The 24,027-nt window shown below is 45.2% G+C and overlaps 1 protein-coding gene across 2 annotated transcripts in view; it reads left to right on the top strand.

Annotated features, from left to right (window-relative positions):
* The window catches only part of KIAA1328 (KIAA1328 ortholog), a 266,686-nt gene that overhangs the window by 88,488 nt on the left and 154,171 nt on the right, over positions 1–24,027 (top strand). The window lies entirely within an intron of this gene.

The raw sequence follows: 24,027 nt of genomic DNA, 5'->3' as shown, positions 1-24,027 counted from the left end.
GCTCTCCTTCTGCATTCTCCACTAAGATCACTTAAAATAGACATATTGGTCAGGGTTTTGTATTTGTGTTTCTTCTAGTTTGCTTTTGCGAGTCACATTTCACTTGCTGGCACTGAGTGGTAGTGCCTATTATGAGATGTTTGAGGAATTTTCATTTGGGATGTACCTTGCTCTTTGGCTGATACGCCAGCTGCGCCCCTTCCTAGAGTTGGAAGACCTAAAGACGGTCGTGCATGCACTGGTAACTTTGAGGCTCGACTTCTGCAATGCGCTCTACGTAGGGCTACCTTTGTGCCTAGTCTGGAAACGTCAAGTAGTGCAAAATACGGCAGCCAGGTTAGTCACTGGTACGTCTAGGGGTGATCACATTACACCAATTTTAAAATTACTTCACTGGCTGCCAATTAGTTTCTGGGCGAATTATAAAGTCTTGGTTATCACCTTTAAAGCCCTACATATTTGGGTCCAGGCTACCTACGGGATCACCTTCTCCCGTACAATCCGCCCTGCACACTCAGGTCCTTTGGGAAGAATCTACTTCAGCCAGCGGAAACGAGGCTGACAACCATTACCCAGACGACCTTCTCTTCTGTACATTGATGGTGCTATATAAATAAATAATAATAAAAAATAATAATAATAATTCTGCCGCTCCCAGACTGTGGAATGGCTTGCTGGGAGAGATTGGCCAACCGTCTTTCTGAATTTAAAAAAGCTGTAAAAATTGATCTCTTTTGGCAGGCCTACCCAGTTGAATTTAAAAACGTCTGGCTGTTATTTTAATAATGTATTAGTTTTATATGTTTTGAATCAGTTTTATGTATTTTATAATATTTTTATATTTGATGTTGTTCCCACCTCGATCCAGAAGGAGAGGCGGGTAAGAAATAATAATAATAATAATAATAATAATAATAATAATAATAATAATAATAATTGCCCGTTTAGAATTAAATATACCACTTGTGTGTGTGTGTGTGTGTGGTTATACTTAGTTGAAATCCAGTGAAGCTCTTTTGTTGACATACAGTCAGCTCTCACCTGCTTCAACCCCCCCCCCCGCAAAAAAACCTCCAAAAGTAATGGTACTCCAACCTTCCACTTGGAGCTAAAACAGAAGCAGTGGCTCTAGTGATCATAGAATCATAGAATAGCAGAGTTGGAAGGGGCCTACAAGGCCATCGAGTCCAACCCCCTGCTCAATGCAGGAATCCACCCTAAAGCATCCCTGACAGGTGGTTGTCCAGCTGCCGCTTGAAGGCCTCTAGTGTGGGAGAGACCACCACCTCCCTTGGTCACTGGTTCCATTGTCGTACTGCTCTAACAGTCAGGAAGTTTTTCCTGATGTCCTGCCGGAATCTGGCTTCCTGTAACTTGAGCCCGTTATTCCGTGTCCTGTACTCTGGGAGGATCGAGAAGAGATCCTGACCCTCCACTGTGTGACAACCTTTCAAGTATTTGAAGAGTGCTCTCATGTCTCCCCTCAATCTTCTCTTCTCCAGGCTAAACATGCCCAGTTCTTTCAGTCCCTCTTCATAGGGCTTTGTTTCCAGACCCCTGATCATCCTGGTTGCCCTCCTCTGAACACGCTCCAACTTGTCTGCGTCCTTCTTGAATTGTGGAGCCCAGAACCGGACGCAATACTCTAGATGAGGCCTAACATCTCTGTTGCTGAGCTGGACCATTTTAGCTTGATGCCGAGGGACTGGAAGGGTCGTGACTCAGTGATAGAGCACATGCTTTGCATATAGAAAGTCCCAGGCTCGATCCACGGCATCTCCAGGTAGTGCTGCAAAAATCCCTGCCTGAAAGAGCTGCTGCCAGTCAGGGTTGACAATACAGGTCTCGATGAACCCAGTATGAGGCAGCTTCCTATGTCCTTATGAGTGGAATACTTCCTATTTATTTATTTATTTATTTATTTATTTTTCAAATGTGTAATCCCTTACTTTTGCATTAAAGCACATGTTTTGTATGCATGGAGGTCCCAGGAATCCATACCTGGCATTTCCTGCTTTCAGGTAGCAGGGCTGGGAAAGAAATCTGCTTGAGTGAGAGTGAAGACAGTTCTCAAGAGCACGTATCCACTAAGGATGTCTCCCATTAATTTTCTTGAGTTGCGTCCACATAGTTTGGCTATTCCTGTCATAGAGACTTAGAGTTTCCTTTTCGGGCTTTGTATCGTCTGGATTCACCGGAGGAGTCTTGCTCTTTCTAAAGATTTTACAAAGGGCCTCTGGAATTACATGTACATATTTGGCAACCACCAGCCCAGATTGTGTGTTGGAAATAAATTAAGCATTTTTTAAATTTTATTTTTACAATTTGAAGTAGGGCGGAGATTGTCGACCTCTATCTTCATATTTTTGTTAACAAGCGATTGGATGAAAGGCTCGGAGTTCATGCAGATGAACGAGGAGGATGTCTGTGAATGTAGGGTGCAGTGGCTTTTCAGTTTAGAAAAAAGAGGGGAGCTGACAGAGGTAGGATTTTTCTGTCTTTTGCACTTAAATTTGGAATCAATGAATGAAATTGATGCCAGCTTTAGAAGAGGCAAAAGGAAGTGCCATTTCATGTAACCCTGTAAGTACCATTATTTCTTGTGTGTGAGCAGGGAGGAGTAGGGGGCGCACACTCTAGCCTCACCCCCAATGTCCATATGTGCTTCATCTTCATCTCCAACCTTCCCACATTGAGTAGGAAGGTCTGAAGCAGGAGGGCAACCAGGATGATCAGGGGTCTGGAAACAAAGCCCGATGAATAGAGACTGAAAGAACTGGGCATGTTTAGCCTGGAGAAGAGAAGATGGAGGGGAGACATGATAGCACTCTTCAAATACTTCAAAGGTTGTCACACAGAGGAGGGCCAGGATCTCTTCTTGATCCTCCCAGAGTGCAGGACACGGAATAATGGGCTCAAGTTACAGGAGGTCAGATTCTGGCTGGACATCAGGAAAAACTTCCTGACTGTTAGAGCAGTACGACAATGGAACCAGTGACCCAGGGAGGTTGTGGGCTCTCCCACACTAGAGGCCTTCAAGAGGCAGCTGGACAACCACCGGTCAGGGATGCTTTAGGGTGGATTCCTGCATTGAGCAGGGGTTGGACTCGATGGCCTTGTAGGCCCCTTCCAACTCTGCTATTCTATGATTCTAAGATTCCAAGACTATTTGTCTGTTTCCATCCTGGTTCCTGATCTGGGAGTCCTTCTCAGTTCCAGATTGGGAGGAAAATTCTAAACATTTTCAGTCAAATGTGCTCTTCAGACCTTCTGGTCAGACATGGGAAGATGGGGTATGGAGCCAACTACTCAGGGAATAGAATCATTGAATAGTAGAGTTGGAAGGGGCCTATAAGGGGTCTATAAGGCCATCAAGTCCAACCCCCTGCTCAATGCAGGGACATTGGCCTAGCATGCATAGCTGTGCTCCTCTTCCACGAGTTCAGGCAGTAACAGCTAAATAGGGCTATAATAATTAGCCAGAATAGCCAAATGGGACCTCCGTCTTTGGAGACAACATACTGGTTCAAGACTGTTGCCTTCAGGGAATGTTTGTTGGCTTTCTGGAAGTATGTGGCTGGGTGCTTTTGGAAACCTATCCCTGGGTTAAATACACCTTTGGTTCTATCTTGCAGAAGCTGTTCCTCCCGTGTAAATTGTTTGCGTTTTCCAACCTTGGAAGACTTTTGGTGACCGAGAACCCCTTGGCTTGCTTTTCTCCTTTTTTTTTTTAAAAAAATTACCAGCTCGTGAATGTTCCAGCAAAATGAAGCTGGGAACTGAAGAACGTCCTGGGATTGTGGTGCTAATGGTTTTGCCTCTTTCTTTCTCAACTTGCTATAACTCAGAGACAGGAACCCTGGTGAGACTTGGGGAAGCTGTTGTCGTTCGTCTTCAGGCTTCCCTCTGAAGAGAAGTAAGTGTGCCGCTAAAGCGACGGCTGACAGCCTGAGTTATAGGGATCATTTCAGTGTCTGCTCGTGTTTGAATAGAGCAAAGAAAGCTACTAGTAAAAGCCGCCGCCGCCGCTGCCTCCACACCCTCTTTTCATACGGCGTTACTTGAGAAGTCGGCATGGTAAATGATGTCGCAATGTGCATGTATTAATGAAGGGTATAATGGGCTTCAGCGGAACTGGCCGATAAGATGTGTTAATCTTGTATATTAAATAGTCCTACAACAATGAACCTTATAATGAGGCTGTTATTAAATCTTTTCTTTGCTGGCTTCAATTCAGGACAACTAATGCTCCGCTGTTTGGCACGTTTTAAGGCCTCTTTTCAGGAGTGGAAGAAGGAAAATGGCCTGACTGTGTCTGGCACACGGGATGGCCATGTGAGGCTCTTTGTGTGTGTGTGTGTGTGTGTGTGTTTGCTGTCTGTTTGGCAACGGGCGCTAAGCCTCGCTCAGGATTTGTCAGCATGACCTAGACTCCGGTTCCGACGCCGTGGCTCGTTCCCCACACCCCCGGCCCCATCACATGCACTGTAAACAGATTGTGTTCTAATAAGGTTAGAAAAGCTGTCAAAATAGCTGCTGTTTTGAAAGGGAAAACTGCAGCCCGCTGAAGCTAATGCTATGCTGGATGGTTCTAATGAGCGCCGTCCGGAGACAGTTCGCTTTGTGGTACCTCCGAAAGGGCAGGACTTCTTGGCTAGTTTGGGCATTTCTTGTTTAGCAACAGCTGTTCTCTGTACCGTAGTAATGGCTGATTTGTTTTGATCCAAATGGTTTTCAGGGCACGGGCTTTAGAGACAAGGAAAGAGTTTTCAACCCAATGTAAAATGGGCATAGATTGAGTAGGGCCGGGTGGGGATGAAATGGCATGGCATGGCACCTGCTGTGTAAGGGATTATATAAGAGTTAGGCCATAGCTAGACCTAAGGTTTATCCCTGGATTGTCCAGGGGTCAAACCTGTTCATCTAGGTGACACACAGGGGATCCAGTGCTCAGGCAGGGGCGAACCCTGGAGGATCCCAGGATAAACCTTAGGTCTAGCTGTGGCCTTAGTCAACTATAAGGCTATGGATTGGGTCCCGGGTTTGTTCTGTTCTGTTTGTATTTGTTTTTGGGCTTCTTTAGTGTGGGGTTTGGTTTTTCCCCTCTCTCTCTAAGCTCCTTCTTGCATTGTAGCAGCTTTCTATTTCTGGCATCATTTGTGCTGAATTACACGGGCTGACTGTGTGGAGGGTTGGTTGGTACCTTGTGGGAAGTGGTTGCACTAGATAACCTTGTGGTTCCTTCCACTGCCTCATTTTGTGGGTTGGTTCACACTTAGAGTACCTCCGAAGGAACACGCCAGGCTACTGGTGGTCTGGCACCCGGCCAGGCTTGCAGGGAAGCGCCGTTTCTGAGAACTGGAGCTCCCATGCATGTGGTTTGTACTTACGGCTGCGAGGGCACGTGTGGCCAGAACACGTGGAGCGGCTGGTTCGGTGCCTCAGCGTGAATACTCCTTGGCTGCAACCCCCTCATGCTTCCAAAGCACTCATGCAGAAGTTGCCATAGTGTGAATTCGATAAGGATTTACGAGGATAAGGCTTTTTCCAATGAAGTGAGCTTCATTGGCTGCCAGTCCAGGTCCGGGCCCGATTCAAAGTGCTGGTATTAACGTTTAAAGCCCTAAACGGCTTGGGGCCAGGTTATCTGAAGGAACGCCTACTCCCATATGTACCCGCCCGGACCCTAAGGTCATCCTCAGGGGTCCTTCTCCGTGAGCCCCTGCCAAAGGAAGTGAGGCAGGTGGCTACCAGGAGGAGGGCCTTCTCCGCTGTGGCTCCCCGGTTGTGGAATGAGCTCCCTAAGGAGGTTCGCTTGGCACCTACATTATATGCCTTTAGACGCCAGGTGAAGACCTTTTTATTCTCCCAGCATTTTAACAGTCTATAAATAAATTTTAACTTGGTGTTTTGGATTTGTAATTTTGCATTGCTGCTGTTTTTAATCTGGTTGAGCTTTTATGTTGTATTTTATAGTATGGTTTTATACTGTTGTTTTATACTCTGAATGTTTTTAATTTTTGTGAACCGCCCAGAGAGCTCCGGCTATTGGGCGGTATAGAAATGTAATAAATAAATAAATAAATAAATAATTTGCACATGGCAGCTGAAGAAATCCTGGTGTGATTTAAGGGAAAGTATGTGATATGGGCTGGCCCAAAGACACAGCGCTCAGCACTCTTGCTAAAGCTAAGAGGGTCTATGGTCTGTTCAATGCTTGGAAGGGAGGCAATCACCTGGGACCCACCCACCCTGTCTTTTTGAGTTCCCTGGAGGAACTGTGAAAAATAAATGTAATGTAAATTAGATTACACAATCATTTTAATAAGCCAACAATGTTTTTGGCTGAGGTTCTCTAGTAAACGAGGAACCCCTGATTATTAATGGGTCCGCCCCCCTCACTTTTCGGCTTCTAATTTTTGTCAGCTCACGATGGTTGATGTGATTTAAAGTCAGTTTCATTCCAGATGTTACCGAGTACAAGGAAATGGTTGGGATGGACAGTGAGCTTGAAATGAAGGATTTTTCTCCATATTTCTAAGGAGTGAGTTCTGATTACAAAGGGCTGAAAAGGAGCTTCCATGGTCATACATTATAGCTAAATCACCCCTGGCAAACATCTCTGAAGGCTCTCTTTAAAAGTTCCTACAAGAAATTGATTCTGCGTTGGAGAGTATAGGCAGCGCTACCCACTGAAGTGAAAAAGAATCTACTTTACTTTCAATCTCATTTTTCTCTGTGGTCCACATGGAAAGATTTATGTACATAAATTCATTGAGAACAAGGATTGCAGCTTCCAGCCAGGAACCCTAAAAAAAAAAAAAAAGGCCCCCTTTCCAACTTCATTCGTGAGAAATCTAAATGCAGTAAGTCTTTGCATCCATGTCCCTCCCCAGGAAAAAATGGGTTGCAGCACCCACTTTCTACTAAGCGTAGCACAGCCTTTTCCCTACAGTGAAAAGATTGGAGAGAGAGCCAAAGGCTCTTACTGCATGGTGCCCCCTTGACCTGCTTACTCACTAATCAGGCCTTTGAGAGTGTTCATAGCACAGTGGTAAAACACATGCGTTTTGTGCATAAGGCCACAGGTTCAAGCTCTACTTAAAAGATATTGCAATCTTGCATAGTAGTTGCAAGACCCATCTAAGGCATTGGGCAGCTGCTCCCTATCAGAGTAAAGTGTACCGAGTTAACTAGAACAATGATCTGACTAGATATATGTCAACTTCGTATGTTCCTATATTCTGTGAAGAGTTTCCTGTTGCCATGGCTTCGCGGGATATGATGACCATCTTTTGGCTTTTGCAGAGAGATCTGATGCCGTTCCTTAGATCCACTGAATCCTTGTTCCTTACACGACTATTCTCATCAAATTACAAAACTTATCCAGGTAGCTGAATTGAGAAAACTCATGGAGGAATACCATTAATGTAAATTTTAAGAATCATTACCTGTTAGTAACTCCCAGGGATAAAATATCCACCATTGCATTGCATGTGTGGAGAAAGAGAGAGAGAGAGAGAGAGGTCTTCACCTTGAGACTTTCACCTTTCACTTGGGTTAAGGGTGGCCATCTTGTTTTCATGGTTGTGGAAATGCCTTGAAAGTGGGCAAATTGGGCAGCTGGGCAAATTCTCAGAAGGGATGTGAGGTATAGTTGCGTTGCTGGAATTAATCGGGACTTCCAGTGGTTAGAGGTGGAGTAGTATGCTTAATTTCTTGTTCTCTAACAGATGCCAAATCAGCCATGCCATTTGTTTGGGAGCAGCTAAGTAGCAATTGGTTTATGTTAGTATTCCTAAGGCTACTGTACTGCTATGATTTTTTTTTTCTGGGCAGGGAAGTATGGCCCATTGCTGTGGCCATAGGGTCCCGGCATTTACTCTGTTGTTTCACCTTTAACCACTTTCAGCTCAAAATATTTATTTACGTGATCCTGCAAAACGAATGTATTCAAATGCATTTTTCTTAGCTTATACTTTCAGTCCCTAGAAAGAGGTGTCTGAAAACTCATGGGCCCTAGTCTTGGATGGATCTGAGGGGGATCTGGGTTCAGACCTCTTCTTACATCAACTCCTTAATGAGTTTTACATCAACTCATTGGATGGCTTCAGTTTAGTCTGTCAACCTCAATTCATCATATAAATTAATTGACAGGAAATTGATTGATAACAGGGGTGCCTATAAGGATGGATGAGAGAGGAACCGCTATGTATATATAAATAAGCCCACTGCTTGCCTCTATCATGGTCACACTTACCCATTGGGTGATGGCACTCTCCTTCCGACTGTGTGCAAACCCTCGGACGAAGTGCCTGCATGGCCAAGCTGCATCATAGACTATACTGCTCGTTGTACTTCGAATCATAGAATCATCGAATAGCAGAGTTGGAAGGGACCTACAAGGCCATTGAGTCCAACCCGCTGCTCAATGCAGGAATCCACCCTAAAGCATCCCTGACAGATGGTTGTCCAGCTGCCTCTTGAAGGCCTCTAGTGTGGGAGAGACCACCACCTCCCTTGGTCACTGGTTCCATTGTCGTACTGCTCTAACAGTCAGGAAGTTTTTCCTGATGTCCTGCCGGAATCTGGCTTCCTGTAACTTGAGCCCGTTATTCCGTGTCCTGTACTCTGGGAGGATCGAGAAGAGATCCTGACCCTCCTCTGTGTGACAACCTTTTAAGTATTTGAAGAGGGCTATCATGTCTCCCCTCAATCTTCTCTTCTCCAGGCTAAACATGCCCAGTTCTTTCAGTCTCTCTTCATAGGGCTTTGTTTCCAGACCCCTAATCATCCTTGTTGCCCTACCTACTTAGGCAGGTATTGCCTTTGGGCTCCTTCCCAGCACCATTGCTGTTGTGGATTGGGTGAGAAGGGAGCAAAGCAATTGCCTTCAGCCATCCTATTTTCTCTCTGCTGGATTCTCCACCAGGAAAAGGCTGGGCTGAGTTAAGAAGCATTCAGGTAGCCTACCCTAGCCTAACAAGATAAGATTTGCACCAAGGGAAGGAGGCCCGCTCTGAATGACGATCACTGAGACCAGGAGGCAAGTGAGGGAAAGCAGGGTGGGGTGGGGACCAGGTTCTCTGCCCCCACCATCATTGTGGTGGACAAGTACATTGCATAAGAACATAAGTTCCCTGATGCTGGATCAGACCAAAGGTCCATCTAGTCCAGCACTCTGTTCACCCAGTGGCCAACCGGCCATTGGCCAGGGATGAACAAGCAGGACATGAGTGCAACAGCACCCTCCCACCCATTTTCCCCAGCAACTGGTGCACACAAGCTTTTTGCCTCGAATACTAGAGATAGCACACAACCATCAGCCTTCGCCCCCAGGAATTTATCCATCCCCCTTTTAAAGCCATCCAAATTGGTGGCCATTGCTACATCTTGGGGTAGTGAGTTCCATAATTTAACTCTGAGCTGTGTGAAGAAGGACTTGCTTTTATCTGTCCCGGATCTCCCACCAATCAGTTTCATGGGGTGACTCACTATTTTTAATTATTACTTTAGAATATTTATATAGCATTTCCCATTTTAAAATCCCAGACATACTACCCTATGCCCTAACAATAATCTGTTGTGTGCCTTCCCTTTTCTGCCTCCATGGCTTCTATGTTTTATCCATGTTATGGATGTATCTGTATGGAGCACCTGCTTTGTTTTTAATGCTGGGAGGGGTGTGTGTCCAGTGTTCCATCCCAGTTGCTCTCTGCAATAATTCGTCACCAGGTAAGTTAGTAGAGGTGAATCCCCGTTACGTAGAAATTCATGATGGGACCATTCCTCTGCAATTGCAAATCCCTGGAGAAAAAGATCCTACAAGAAAGAATGGGATGCCTAGGCATCAGTTCACGGGCAAGTTCTTGCAGAAGGCGGTAGCATCTGAGCAGCACAGCAGTGACCTAGCTTGTGCCAAAGTCGTGGGTCTACAGATTTGCTGCTGATTATTACCGTTCGCAACCCTTGGGGTTCTGTACATTATAGAAGAATCCTGTGGACGGCCTTCAGAATTGTGAGGCTGCTGCGATATCCCACACAGTGGCCACTAAGGGGAGCCTTTGGTCTATTTTTCATCTCCGTGGCGCTGACCAGTGCTTTTGTCAGCTTTGCAGATGCACATATGGTGGAATATTATCATTTTATGGTTACAATTATGAGCAATTTGATACAAAATGACAGCTAAATTATGCAGCGTTCTCTATATTTGTTTTAATTTTGCACTTTAAATATGTAAAGGGGAAGGGGAGGAGGGGAAAGTACACCTATTTCTTTGTGTTTGTTCCTTTGGTTTCCCTGCCCGTCATGCCCCATTGTTACAGCTTGGGCTGAGTTTACTTTCTGTTGCAAATTTTCTCCCTTGATCTTCAGGAGAAACGGTGTGCTCTCTCCGCCACACCCAAGACTTTGGATGCTAAGGACGCAAGCATAGGTGGTGGTAGTTCCTGTCTGCTTCTCGGTAGAGGAACGTTGGTCACCTACGGGCGAGCCAAGGGAAGCTTGTATACTCCCAAAGCCAATATGGATTTGGGTAGAGCATCTGTAGAATTTGAACCAAGAATAAAGCTTTGCTATGGTGCACACTGGCCTTATCTCTTGTTTTTTAAATAATTGATCTGTAAAGAGCTCTGGGAGGGTGCAGATCGAGGTAAAAATGTGTTTTGGGGGTGAAATGATTTAAATAAATAGAATAAACCGCCATCCAACTGAAGCAGGAGGATTCTTGACATTGTGCGTTCCTCTAGAGCCACCATACTATTTTGCTCACCACTGCAGTAGCTTCAGATCATCTTGACACAGGTCAAATTGCATGAGCATTGTTCCCTCTTTCCACCTTGTTACTGTGCCCAAGTACATAAATCCAACGTTACAGTAGTAGACTTCAGTTCGCACAGAATTTTCCCTTCCTCGCCTCCTCCCTGCACTGGGGGACCCTCCGGAGCAGATTCCAGGGTGGGGGCTGCAGGGGGGAGGGAGGAATTCAATCTGCCCGTGATCCCCATTCCACTGGTAGAAGGTTACTGTTGGATACAATGCTAATAGTTAGAAAATAAGTATGGCGTCCCTTTTGTTCTCATATAAGAGTGAAGTAGCTGTGGTGCTTCTGCGAACCTATGAAGCTGTCTTAGGCAGAGGAAGACCATTGGTCTATCTTGCCCGTTACTGTCTACTCTGAAGTGGATCTTCAAGGCTTTAGTGAAAGTGTCGTGTTTCCCAAGACCTCTCGCCTTCTTGGGAGACAATAACGAGGTCCGCTAAGTAATCTACAAACCTTTATTCAAGCAATAAACCTCTCTTCCCACCTGAAGGGAGTCTAATCTCTAGGAACTTTCCTCTAGGCAAAACTATGCAAACTAAACGAGACAATTGTCCTTTCAAGAAGAATGGAAAGCCCTTTCCCAAAACAAGTTAACTTCAGGGAGACTGGTTGTGATGCAGCTTCTGCCGAGATGCCAGCTGGGCTGACTTTTCTCACCTTCCTTTAGCTCCACCTGTTTTAGTCTGTGGCGTTCTCTAGGATCGGCTAGCCTCTCCGTGCCCTCCGCTTCGGAAGAATACTGATTTCCCACTGTGTGTTGTTTACCTTTGGGGAGATAAGTTCTGGAGAAGGTTCATTCCCAGCTGGTGAAGAGCCCGTGAGAGCTTTCTCCCCCACTGGTACAGGCTGGCCTGTTTCTGGCACCGTCTCCTCTACTTCAGAGTCTGATTCTGAATGATCACTTGAAACACATCCCCTCAACCCAAGGGGAGCTGAACATGACAAAAAGAGAGATCTTTCCTAGTAAGTACAGCCTGAGATCTTCCTTAGCAGGTCATTCCTGAGATCTTCTGCCCCACTTAAACATCTACTTTATAATGAGGGATGACTTCTCTCCTATATTCTTTATTGCAGCCCTAACAGTAGACCGGAAATGTTCAGTGTTTGTCATTTTGTAAACAGGGGAATAAGGCTGTGATAGTCCATAGCTGAGATCCGATGGAGAAGCATATGGGAGGGAGGAAAATACTTCGTTGCTTAGGCAGTGGGAACATGCGTGCATTCCTCTTTTTTGTGCTTGCTTCCTGGCTTTTCCTTTCTGACCATCTGTGGCTATAAAGAAGTATTGGAAGTGTATGCTTTCTCAACTTAAGGTATGCCTTGTCTCTTTTAGTTGTTGAATGGATAGGCAAATTCCTGTTTCTTTAAATGGGCATAGTGTAAGGTGAAGGTGGGAAAATATGTAATACTTTTTATTCATTTCTGGGTTGATCATATGAAAATATGAGCCAGGAAGAAATGGAGTGAAGGTACGACAATGGAACCAGTTACCTAGGGAGGTTGTGGCCTCTCCCACACTAGAGGCCTTCAAGAGGCAGCTGGACAACCCTCTGTCAGGGATGCTTTAGGGTGGATTCCTGCATTGAGTAGGGGGTTGGACTCGATGGCCTTGTAGGCCCCTTCCAACTCTACTCTTCTATGATACTATGAATCAGAACATTGGTCTATCTAGTCAATGAACTAGGGAGGTTGTGGGCTCTCCCACAATGGAGGCCTTCTAGAGGCAGCTGGACAGCCATCTGTCAGGGATGCTTTAGGGTGGATTCCTGCATTGAGTAGGGGGTTGGACTCGATGGCCTTGTAGGCCCCTTCCAACTCTACTATTCTATGATTCTATGATTCTATGGACAACCGTAGATCCAATGGCAAACTCAACCAGGTACAATTTAAGAAGCTGCATATCAAAGTGACCAGAATCTAGGACTGAGTCAAATATTTGCCACTGCCAATTTTCGGAGGGGAATTAATGATTGCAAAGTAAACCCCCCACCCCCCACCCAGAAAATACTCAGTGCAAATAGTAATCTTTTTCAATTCTATTTGGTGCAATGCTATTCCTGTTCAATCAGAGATCACGTGGTAAGGGGTTGCTCCATGACTGGACATCTGATGTGATGTCGTTCCCAGATATCAGTAATTAAAATTATGTGGGTCGATGCATCTAAACAGGTTTGGCAACATGATGATGTTACTGATGGCAAATGATGGCAATTGAGAATTGTTTCAAGTGATGGTAGGTCAACGAATAAGCAAATAGTGTTACAAGGACTGCTAAACAGGAGAGGTGGATTTTGGCAATATCCAAAATTTTCAGCATTCATGAAAAATAGTGAATAGTTTTTGGTTCAGCCCTTCAAGAAACCCAAAAGTGAAAAAACAACAACTTGAACACACTTAAAAAGCTTTAAAATCAGTTTTGCTCTAAGGTAGAATTGAATATAACTCAGTCACTAATTTCAGGTTTTCTTTGATCTTTTGGTTTGGCAGCCGTCTCCGCAATTTTGCGATTCTCTGTTGTCCTCTACATTTTGGGGCTTTATATGTTGTGTTATTTTCAAAAAGCCTGTCAGCAGGCCAGAATTCAACTAGCCAACGTAGCAAAGGCATGTAAAATCTCCCTTCGGTAGTTCATGAAATTTCCGTCTTGTTTGTAGAAATAAATCTTATTGGCAATTTTGACCGATGTAAGAAGCTTAGCGCTTTTCGTGGTTTTTAAAATCAATTTTAGCAGCTACTGTGCAGGTGGCATGGGTGGAGTTGAAGGATTATTTCCCCAAACAACTCATTCAGCTGATTAGGGAGCTGCATCTTTAAGTTACTCCGGCCTTATTGATGCCAGATGGGAGCAGAAAAGATTTGAATTTGATATCCTGGCTGTGCCAGCTGAGAGCTGGAAAATCTTTTCCCTTTGTTTAGAGCGCCGGCACCTTTTCCTTTACGGCAGGTAACCTCCACTTGGCTCATTAGTATGCACCGTGTGCCATCCCAGCTCACTTCAAAGTGTAATCAAGTCATGAACTAATTATGATACCATATTCCCAAAGAATGTAAATTTAATTTCCTTTCAAACACTATGGGAATGTATTAGCCGTTCCTTTATGTGAACGCTATACCGTTCAACAATAGCATGACAACACTTCAAATGGAAGTGAGCGGTTTAACTTCTAGAGGCGTGGTGACCTTTTTCTTTTCTTCTCACACTTGTACCTTGGTTTAATTGTCTCTGGCCAACTGTTTGCTAGCATTAAAATATTCAAGCCTCCCGTTCTTTCTGTACGGAAATGGGCTTCTTTTTGTGCTTCACACCCCCGCTCCTGTGTTTTCGACGCCTGCTTTCCTGAACATCCCAATTCTCTGGGGGAGGTTGGCTTTTCCTGGAGTTCACAGCTTGAGCAGAAGCTTTTCATTATTAAAGAAGGGCCATGTTGGAAGTTTCCCTGGTAGATCTGTTAGCATGCTGGAGTGAAATTGTCCACATAAGCTTAGTTATATTAGAACGGCAGAAGTAAAGTTGTTCATGAAACATTTTATTGCCTTCTGTCTTTTTTGCACCTTCAGTTTTTAGGTAACAAAGCCTGCGGGGACTCAGCTCAGCGGTAACCTTTTCCGTAGCCATGAATCTGGCAGGCCCCTTGTTCTTTGGGTTCCGAAAGTGCATTGCAGCACCTGTTGGGGACTTGGGGACAATTGGGACTGTGGGTGGAGTTGAGTCACCCGGTGCTGTCGTGTTCTTTTTAAACCCAAAGTTGCCAAGTCTCTGATGTTGAACGATTTTACAGTAGCCTGCAGGGGGAAAAAAAAACTGTATTAAAAATCTGAATTAGAAAAATGGAGCTGTTGATTATAAATGTAGGCTGTCACTTTGGGGAGGACTTTATGATTGTTGGATGAATGCATTTTTGGAATAGTTACCGAGGTAGTGGAGCAAAAAAGCTTTTGAGTTTGGTGAAAGCTAGCGTAGTGTTGGGCACAGGAGCCCCAGGTTCAAGCCTCTTCATAGTCATAAGTTCACTGAATGTTCTTTGGGTGAAAGGACTTGGACCCACAGCAGACCTTTGGAATTTGGTGATGTCAGGCTTGTGTACCACCAGATGAGACCAAAGGTCTATCTAGACCAGTGCTCTGTTCCGAATAGTAGCCAGGTAGATGCCTCTAGGAATCTCACAACCGGGCATGAAGACAACCCCCTGCTGTTTGATCTTACTTTTTGGTGTTTCTATCCCCTGAAGATAGAGAGTCATCCAGACAACTGCAAGAACCTTTTTAGCATCCGTAGCCTAGAGGAGGTCATGTGATAAGGCCTGAACACTCACCCCCAGCTCCCTGGTTAAGAGCTTCTGGGTCAGCTTCTGTTGGGATAAGCAGCCTAGGTTGACAGCACTGATGTCAACTGGGCACTGCTTCTCTCCTCCCCAAGCGAACTGGGATGGTATTTATTCCGGAGAATTATGAGTGTATGATTTTGTGACCACCTTTGAAGATGCTGAACAGGGGATATTTCTGATGAACTGCTTGCCTGCAGTTAATTGTTAAGGGGTTGTATATGTAAGAGAGAATTAAGCCATTTGTATAAAACCTCTGGTTGGGCTTCATGGCATGGAGTATATCATAGAATCATAGAATAGCAGAGTTGGGAGGGGCCTACAAGGCCATCGAGTCCAACCCCCTGCTCAATGCAGGAATCCACCCTAAAGTCATTCTAAGATGGTCCACTCCAAAGCTGCCATAACAGATTTTGTGAGCATATGACATCACTCTCTTTGCATTTTTTTTAAAAAAAATCCTTTCTTATGCAATTTGCAGATGTGTTTCTGCAATGCCTTTTCTGTATATATTGCCCATTTACATCCCTACATTCATCCCAGCTCGTTGGTATATATATATATGCACCCACCTATCTCCATTTGTACACTCTACCTAGCCACAGCAGTAATGCTTCCACCTCACATCTTTGCACCTGTTGTAGAGCTGGGGTGGGGGTGGGGGAAGGGCAGAAAGGGGCAACTAAAATGATCCAGGGGCTGGAGCATCTCCCCTATGAGGGAAGGTTGCAACAGCTGGGATTGTTTAGCTTGGAAGAAGTTGGGTGAGGTGTACAAAATTATGCCTGGTGTGGAGAATGTGGAGAGGGAGACATTTTTCTTCCTCTCTCGCAATACTAGAACCTGGGATTATCCCATGAAGCTGATTGGTGGAAGATTCTGGCCGTATAAAGCCCTATATGGCTCGGGTCCAGGTTATTTGAAGGAACGTATTCTCCCTTATGAGCCTGCCCGTGCTTTGAGGTCTTCTGGGGAAGCCCTTCTTTCAGTCCCACCATCTTCACAGGCGCGCTTGGTGGGAACATGGGAGAGGGCCTTCTCGGTGGCTGCTCCAGTGCTCTGGAACTCTCTTCTCGGGGAAGCTAGGCTGGCTCCCTCCTTGAGGGGCTTTCGGAAGCAGGCTAAAACTTTTTTGTTCCAGCAGGCCTTTGGAGAATAATCTGGCCCTCCATCTAGGTTAATGTCTTATAATTTTGTTGTGTATTTTAAACGTTTATGTTCCCCACCACCCGCCAATGTATGTTTTAAACTTTGTAAGGCCGCCTTGAGGCCCAGCATTGGGCAAAAGGCGGGATACTACTACTACTACTACTGCTAATAATAATAATAATATAAAAGGCAGTACTTGTTCACACAGTGCATAGTAAATCTGTGGAATTGGCTACCACAAGATATGGTGATGGACAACAATTCGGATGGTTTTAAAAGGAGGTTAGACAAATTCCTGGTGGAGGAGGCGGCTATCAGTAACTACTAGTCCTGATAACTTTGTGCTACCTACGCAAACCTATGTACACCAGTTGCTGGGGAACATGGGCGGGAGGGTGTTATTGCACCTGTGTCCTGCTTATGGGTTCCTGGTTGACAGCTGGTTGGCCGCTGTTTTAACAGAATGCTGGACTAGGTGGACCCTTGGACTGAACCGGGTTCTGATCTTCGGTTCTCCCCTCATTGTGGCAATTTAACTCCTTAGCATGTTTGTGAACATCCAGAGTTGTCGTGGCTGCAAAGCCAAGGGCTAGGGGATCCTCAAAATGTTGGGGCCCTTGTATCCCTCCGGTTTTGTCAGGTTGCTTTATTTGCTAAAAATTTTAGGGGCCTAGTAGAAACACTTCCTCCCCCCCCCCCCCCCGGCGAAAAATGTAAGTGCTGTGTGGGAAACAAAGGAAAGCAATATTGTACAAATAACACCTGCTTCATAATATAACACTAATAAAATAAAAAAGGAAAAATATTAGAGGGCCAAAAGATATATGGGGGCAATGTCAAATGGGGCAATTCCTGCACCAATTCTCTTACGGTTCTTTTATTTTAGTTACAGGGAGCAGACAACTCCCCTGTTAAAACAGCTCCACTGGCTTCCAGTCTGTTTCTGGGAATTCAAAGTGCTGGTTATGACCTATAAAGCCCTATACGTTTCAGGGCCAAGTTATCTGGAAGACTGTATTCTCTTTTATGAGCCTGCCTGTGCTTTGAGATCTTCTGGGGAGGCCCTTCTCTCGGTCCCACCACCGTCATAGGCATATTTGGTGGAAACGCAGGAGATGGCCTTCTCGGTGGCTGCCCCGGGCCTCTGGAACTCCCTTCCCAGGGAAGCTAGACTGGCTCCCTCCATGATGTGTTTTCTAAGGCAGGCAAAACACCCTTTCAGTTCCGGCATGCCTTTGGCGAATAGTCTGGACCTCCGTTATGTATTTTAATTGTTATGTATTTTAAATGTTTTAATATTGAGGTGTAATTATATTTTTAACTTTTGTATATTTCTATTTATAGGTTTTAACTGTATTTGTTTTAATTTTGTAAAGCCGCCTTGAGGCCCAGCATTGCGCAAAAGGCGGGATACTACTACTACTAATACTAATTATTATTATTATTCTGGGGGCTTTATGCTTTTATAAATTTTTTGCGTGCAGTACAGGGTCCCTGAAAGCCGTGGAGCAGGCCTGCCATTTCCTCTGGTCCTAGTGGGAGGGAGCATTGAACTAAATAACGCTGAGCTATATTGTGCGTTGCGCGTGTGGGAGGCGTCCTTCGAAAGGTGAGCGCGCAGAGGAAAGTCTAAGTTTGATAATGGTGGGCTTGTCTTTTTATATGAATTTGCCTGTAATTTGTCTTCAAATGCTGACATTTAACTCTTGGGCTGTATAAATGAACTGGCTTTTTCAAGAGTAAAATTCATGCCCTGCGTCCGGACTAATATGTTCACCTACTATAAACATTACTGCTGATGGTTACAGCTGGCATAAAAAAACCCTTTTATATACATCATCATCACCAGGAAAGGCTCTGGAGACCACCACAAATCATTTTGGGTGTGTGTGTGTGTGTGTGTATATATATATATATATATATAAAATGCACTGCCAAAACACTGAACTATAAAACAGCCTGAGGTCCATGTCTGTCGGCTCAAAAATGCAGTTAGCTTATTTAAACCCTTGCTTGTGCCATCTTTTTGTTTCAAGCAAAGCAAAGAAATTTCAAGGGGTTCTCTTTATTCAGCCCGAATTTAAGGAGGGTCCCTTTTTTGTCTGGTTGGGTCAAATGGAAAATGCTTTGAGGGTCTCCTTGCAACATTTTAGAGGAAAGATGCAAAGTAAAATGTCGACAACTGTGTGGGGTTTCCCCATCAGCGTCTTGCTCTGTCAGTTAGTACAAGGGGAAGCAGGCGCACACACTAGTTGGGAAGGGGTTCATGACTCAAAATCCAGGAGCAGGCAGAGTCCAATACGGGTGCTGCCTTCTGTGGCACGATTTTCTGCCCTTTTCGAGCATCCAGATGGCATCCCCTAATAGCATGCAGGCTATACCTTACTGTGTAGTTACCTGCTTTGTTGTTTTCCTGTTGGTCTGCAAACACTGCTTGGGTTCAATGCTTACCCATAAGCTAGGAATTCAGCAAAGGAGTTAGCTGCAAAATAGCCTCTGTGTGTGCTGTTTATCGGCAGCTCCGGCCATGGGTATCGCACAGCCCAAAGCGGTTTTAGGCTTGTCATATATTACAGTGAGGACAAACGGGCACTAAGAGAGGAGGTGTCAATGCAGCGGACTTGAGGTGGGGAGCCAGGAGAGGAGATGTTCACTTGCATAATGCAGCCCTTCAAAAAGGCACGAGGCGTGACCACCATTTCACACTACTAGCTGCTTCTTAACCTTCAACCTATTCTCTTCCCTGCCCCTTCCTTCAAAACCTTGTTGAGTCTCCCTTTTGGGGGTTATTACAAAGGATATTTGTACGAGAAGGATCTTGGAATTGTTGTAGATCGCAAGCTGAATATGAGCCAACAGTGCGACATGGCTGCAAGAAAGGCAAACGCTATTTTGGGCTGCATTAATAGAAGTATAGCTTCCAAATCACGTAAGGTCCTGGTTTCTCTCTATTCGGCCCTGGTTAGGGTTAGGTATTGCGTCCAGTTCTGGGCTCCACAATTCAAGAAGGACGCAGACAAGCTGGAGTGTGTTCAGAGGAGGGCAACCAGGATGATCAGAGGTCTGGAAACAAAGCCCTATGAAGAGAGACTGAAAGAACTGGGCATGTTTAGCCTGCAGAAGAGAAGATTGAGGGGAGACATGAGAGCACTCTTCAAATACTTAAAAAGTTGTCACACAGAGGAGGGCCAGGATCTCTTCTCGATCCTCCCAGAGTGCAGGACACAGAATAAACGGGCTCAAGTTAAAGGAAGCCAGATTCTGGCTGGACATCAGGAAAAAATTCTTGACTGTTAGAGCAGTATGACAATGGAATCAGTTGCCTGGTGAGGTTGTGGCCTCTCCCACACTAGAGGCCTTCAAGAGGCAGCTGGACAACCATCTTCCAGGGCTGCTTTAGGGTGGATTCCTGCATTGAGCAGGGGTTGGACTCGATGGCCTTGTAGCCCCTTCCAACTCTGCTATTCTATGATTCTATGATTCTATGATATATTTGAAGCAGTGGTTGTGTGCTACCTCCAGTATTCAAGGCAGTAAGCCTGTGAGCACCAGTTGCTGGGGAACATGGGCGGGGGTGTGTGCTGTTGCACCATGTCCTGCTTGTTCATCCCTGGCCGATGGCTGGTTGGCCACTGTGTGAACAGACTGCTGGACTAGATGGACCCTTGGTCTGATCCAGCATCAGGGCACCTCTTATGTTCTTATGTCCATAGAACTCTGATGGGCAACTCTCCCTGAACTTTAGCAAAGCTTAGATTTTATAACAAAGTGATAGCAAATCTCGAAACCAAAACTAGTTATAGGCTGGAGGGACGGGTGTGTTTGGTTCCCTTCCTTTCTGGTGGCATGTTGTTATTCGCCTCTATTTGGAGGAATCCTTTTGGACGGCGAGCCCTCGCCCTGTCTGCATGCATAATTAAAAGCGCGGAGGTGGGGAGAATAAAAGGCGGGGAGGGGGGGTGCCAAAGTAAATGGTTTACCATGTTAAATGAGCAAGGGATGGAATTGCATAGTGACAGGTGAAGAGCCAATTCATCTCCTCCCGGAATTTCAATGCTGCAAGCGAGGCAGGGCGCTTTTGCTAATATCCTTGCAAATGCCACAGTTTGCTGCTTCTCTAGATCACTGTCCAAAACTTGTCGTTGGCCTCCGAAAGGCCTGCCAGGCTGTGCCGGCATCTGAGCCATGGGGAGTTCGCGAAAGGCTTTGCGTTTGGGAATGTAGTCAAGCAAATTGATGACCATGCCGGCCGCTGATGAATAAATCATCCACACTTACCTCGTTTGCATCTCTGTGCGCATTCAGCCTGTTTTTACCACCACCGTCTCTGTCTCCATCCTTCTTGCTTGCATTCTCCTGTTGAATTATGATGTCCCGTCCCATCCCACACTCTGCATCTGTTTTCCGTGAGCCTTAGAGCAGCTGAAATGGTGGTAGAAATGCCAGCAAATGGTAATGTTGGGGGAGCCAAACTATTTTTTGATTGGAATGTGTACTCTGCTCTTCAATCAGATTGTCAGGGTGTTTTCCAATAAAATTATTAAAACAGGGTGCATAGAGTAAAACATACAATTAGGTAAACATAGTAGATCTGTAAAAGCAGCACAGCAATATAAGATGTGAACCAGGATGGAACAAGGATGATCAGGGGTCTGGAAACAAAGCCGTATGAAGAGAGACTGAAAGAACTGGGCATGTTTAGCCTGGGGAAGAGGGGAGACATGATAGCACTCCTCAAGTACTTAAAAAGCTGTCACACAGGAGGGCTACAATCTCATCCCTGAGTACAGGACATGGAATAACGGGCTCAAGTTACAGGAAGCCAGATTCCAGCTGGACGTCAGGAAAAACTTCCTGACTGTTAGAGCAGTACGACTCTGCCTGTTTGGTGCATTCTCTTACCCTCCTTATTGCTTTATTATGATTTTATTAGAATGTAAGCCTATGCGGCAGGGTCTTGCTATTTATTGTTTTACTCTGTACAGCACCATGTACATTAATGGTGCTATATAAATAAATAATAATAATAATACGACAGTGGAACCAGTTACCTAGGGAGGTGGTGGGCTTTCCCACGCTAGAGGCCTTCAAGAGGCAGCTGGACAACCATCTGTCAGGGATGCTTTAAGGTGGATTCCTGCATTGAGCAGGAGGTTGGACTTGATGGCCTTGTAAGTCCCTTCCAACTCTATTATTCTATGATTCTGTGTAATCAGCCTGAGAAAATAAAACGATGGCATCTGAATTACGTTAAAGTAGGCAACAACATGGTGAGCCTCTGGGAAGAACATTCCAAAGTTAGGATGCCACCATTGAAATGGCTCTTCCCATTAGCCATCTGAGGCACCCGGAAAAGAGTCTCTGATGTTTTGAGTGTTCTGGTGCCCAGCAGGGAGAGTGAGAGGAAAGAGTTGTGGAGATCAACCGGCAATGGCGGATCTCTGTGTGCTGGCCTGATTGACGCAGGTCGAGTCGGGCCAGTTTGCGGACGAGCGAGCCAGAGTCTGGGTGGCCGAGCTGCGGAAACCTCGGCAGATTTCTCTGACATCCCTATGAAAGGATGACATTACTGGAGAACGCTGCCAGTGGTAGAAATTAGAACATCAGAAGAGCCCTGAGGCTGGAGCAGACCAAAGGTCCATCTAATCCGGCACTCTGTTCACACAGTGGCCAACCAGCTGTCGGCCAGGGACCAACAAGGCAGGACATGGTGCCACAGCACCCTCCCACCCATGTTCCCCAGCAACTGGTGCGCACGGGCTTACTGCCTCCAATACTGGAGATAGCACCCAACCATCAGGGCTAGTAGCCATTGAGAGCCTTCGTCTCCAGGAATTTATCCAAACACCATTTTAAAGCCATCCAAATGGGTGGCCATCACTCCATCTTGTGGCAGGGAGTTCCATGATTTAACTCTGCGCTGTGTAAGCACATCTCACTGATGGAATTGTTAATGTGTATGTGGCAGGCCTGGGAGGATGTATGCTGAGAAGGTTGGCATACCGTCCAAAAGACTGGTCATTATTCCATGCAATCCAGAATGGCGGTGTGTCAGTGGCAACGTACCTTTTAAAAATGCCATTATGGTGTCATTTGTTTGCAGCAGCCGGGAGCAAACCTCGCAGCATCGCAAAGTTGCTTCTGTTGGACACCTGCTATGACAGCAGGCTTCTCTGAATAGGAGCACCAACAGACATCTATCACAAAGGCCACTGCCTAGGATCGCCTGTGACTCCATTTTGTTTGCTGTAGGGAACTGGGGTTTGTCTACCACTCAGCAGAACTGCCTTTAAGAACTGCCTTTTAAAAATAGCTAGCCAGCTGCCCACTTTTTTTTTTTTTTAAGTTGCTTTTACTTTGCCTTATTTCTGTTTTAATTTCATTTTCATTAAACTTTGGAATGGTGGGCTCACAGGGATTTTGCAGACGGAAAGCAAAAGAAAAGAACTGTACAATGAACCTTTCACATTCATAGAAACATGATCCAGTATTGTTAAACGTTGCAATGATTTTGTCGAGATGACTTTTTTAAAATAATCTGCTGCTTTTAATAATGTATTACTTTTAAATGTTTCAATTAGTTAAATGTATTATGTGGTGTTTGCATTTGTGTTGTACCCCGCTTCAATCCAGAGGGAGAGACGGGTAACAAATAAATTATTATTATTATTATTATTATTATTATTATTATTGTTATTATTATTGAAAATGTAAAAAAAATTTGCACAGTAAGAGTTAACTTCTTTTGGTAGTTAAGATGCTGAGGAGTAAATCATCACTTTTTTTGTTCTAGAATCATAGAATCATAGAATAGCAGAGTTGGAAGGGGCCTCTAAGGCCATCGAGTCCAACCCCCTGCTCAATGCAGGAATCCACCCTAAAGCATCCCTGACAGATGGTTGTCCAGCTGCCTCTTGAAGGCCTCTAGTGTGGGAGAGCCCACCACCTCCCTAGGTAACTGATTCCATTGTTGTACTGCTCTAACAGTCAGGAAGTTTTTCCTGATGTCCAGCTGGAATCTGGCTTCCTTCAACTTGAGCCCGTTATTCCGTGTCCTGCACTCTGGGAGGATCGAGAAGAGATCCTGGCCCTCCTCTGTGTGACAACCTTCTAGTAATGTTAATGCTTAAAACACACACACTTGACCAGTATTTTGACAGGTCACATACCCGACCCTATTTGATGGTATTAGGGAAGGCGCGGACACCAAGAGTGGAAGAGGAAGGAGCACATGGGTTGGGTAGGGCAGGGGAAAATCAAAAGCTTGCCCAAGTCCCGCAAAAGAGAGGAATGCAAGGAAGTTACACTTGGAAATCTCTATGTGGCTAAATCCGCCAAACACAATTCTGTTATAGATATGGGTTTGGGTTAGGGATATAGGTCATAGGAATTATTCTGTCATAACTTACTCTCTGAAGATTCCACCTTCTTGCTGCTCTGTGCCTGCCCGAGACTTGAGATCTGTTGGAGAAGCCCTCGTCCTCGTCCCACCAGCGCAACACATACGCTACAATGGGACATGGGAGAGGGCTTTCTCAGTGGTGGCACCCCGACTGTGGAATGCCCTCCCCTTGGAGGCCCGACTGGCACCAACGCTGACTTTATTCCGGCGCCAAGTAAAAATATGGCTTTTTAATGAAGCCTTTGATGGTTAAATTCACCAAACCCGCACGTTGTTTTAACTGTTTCAATTGGTTTTTACAGCTTTTAAATTCTGTACTGGTTTTAGTTTGA

This window comes from Elgaria multicarinata, chromosome 6 (genome assembly GCF_023053635.1).
Source record: "Elgaria multicarinata webbii isolate HBS135686 ecotype San Diego chromosome 6, rElgMul1.1.pri, whole genome shotgun sequence".
Taxonomy (NCBI): Eukaryota; Metazoa; Chordata; class Lepidosauria; order Squamata; family Anguidae; genus Elgaria; species Elgaria multicarinata.
This window is presented reverse-complemented; position numbering and strand designations above follow the sequence as displayed.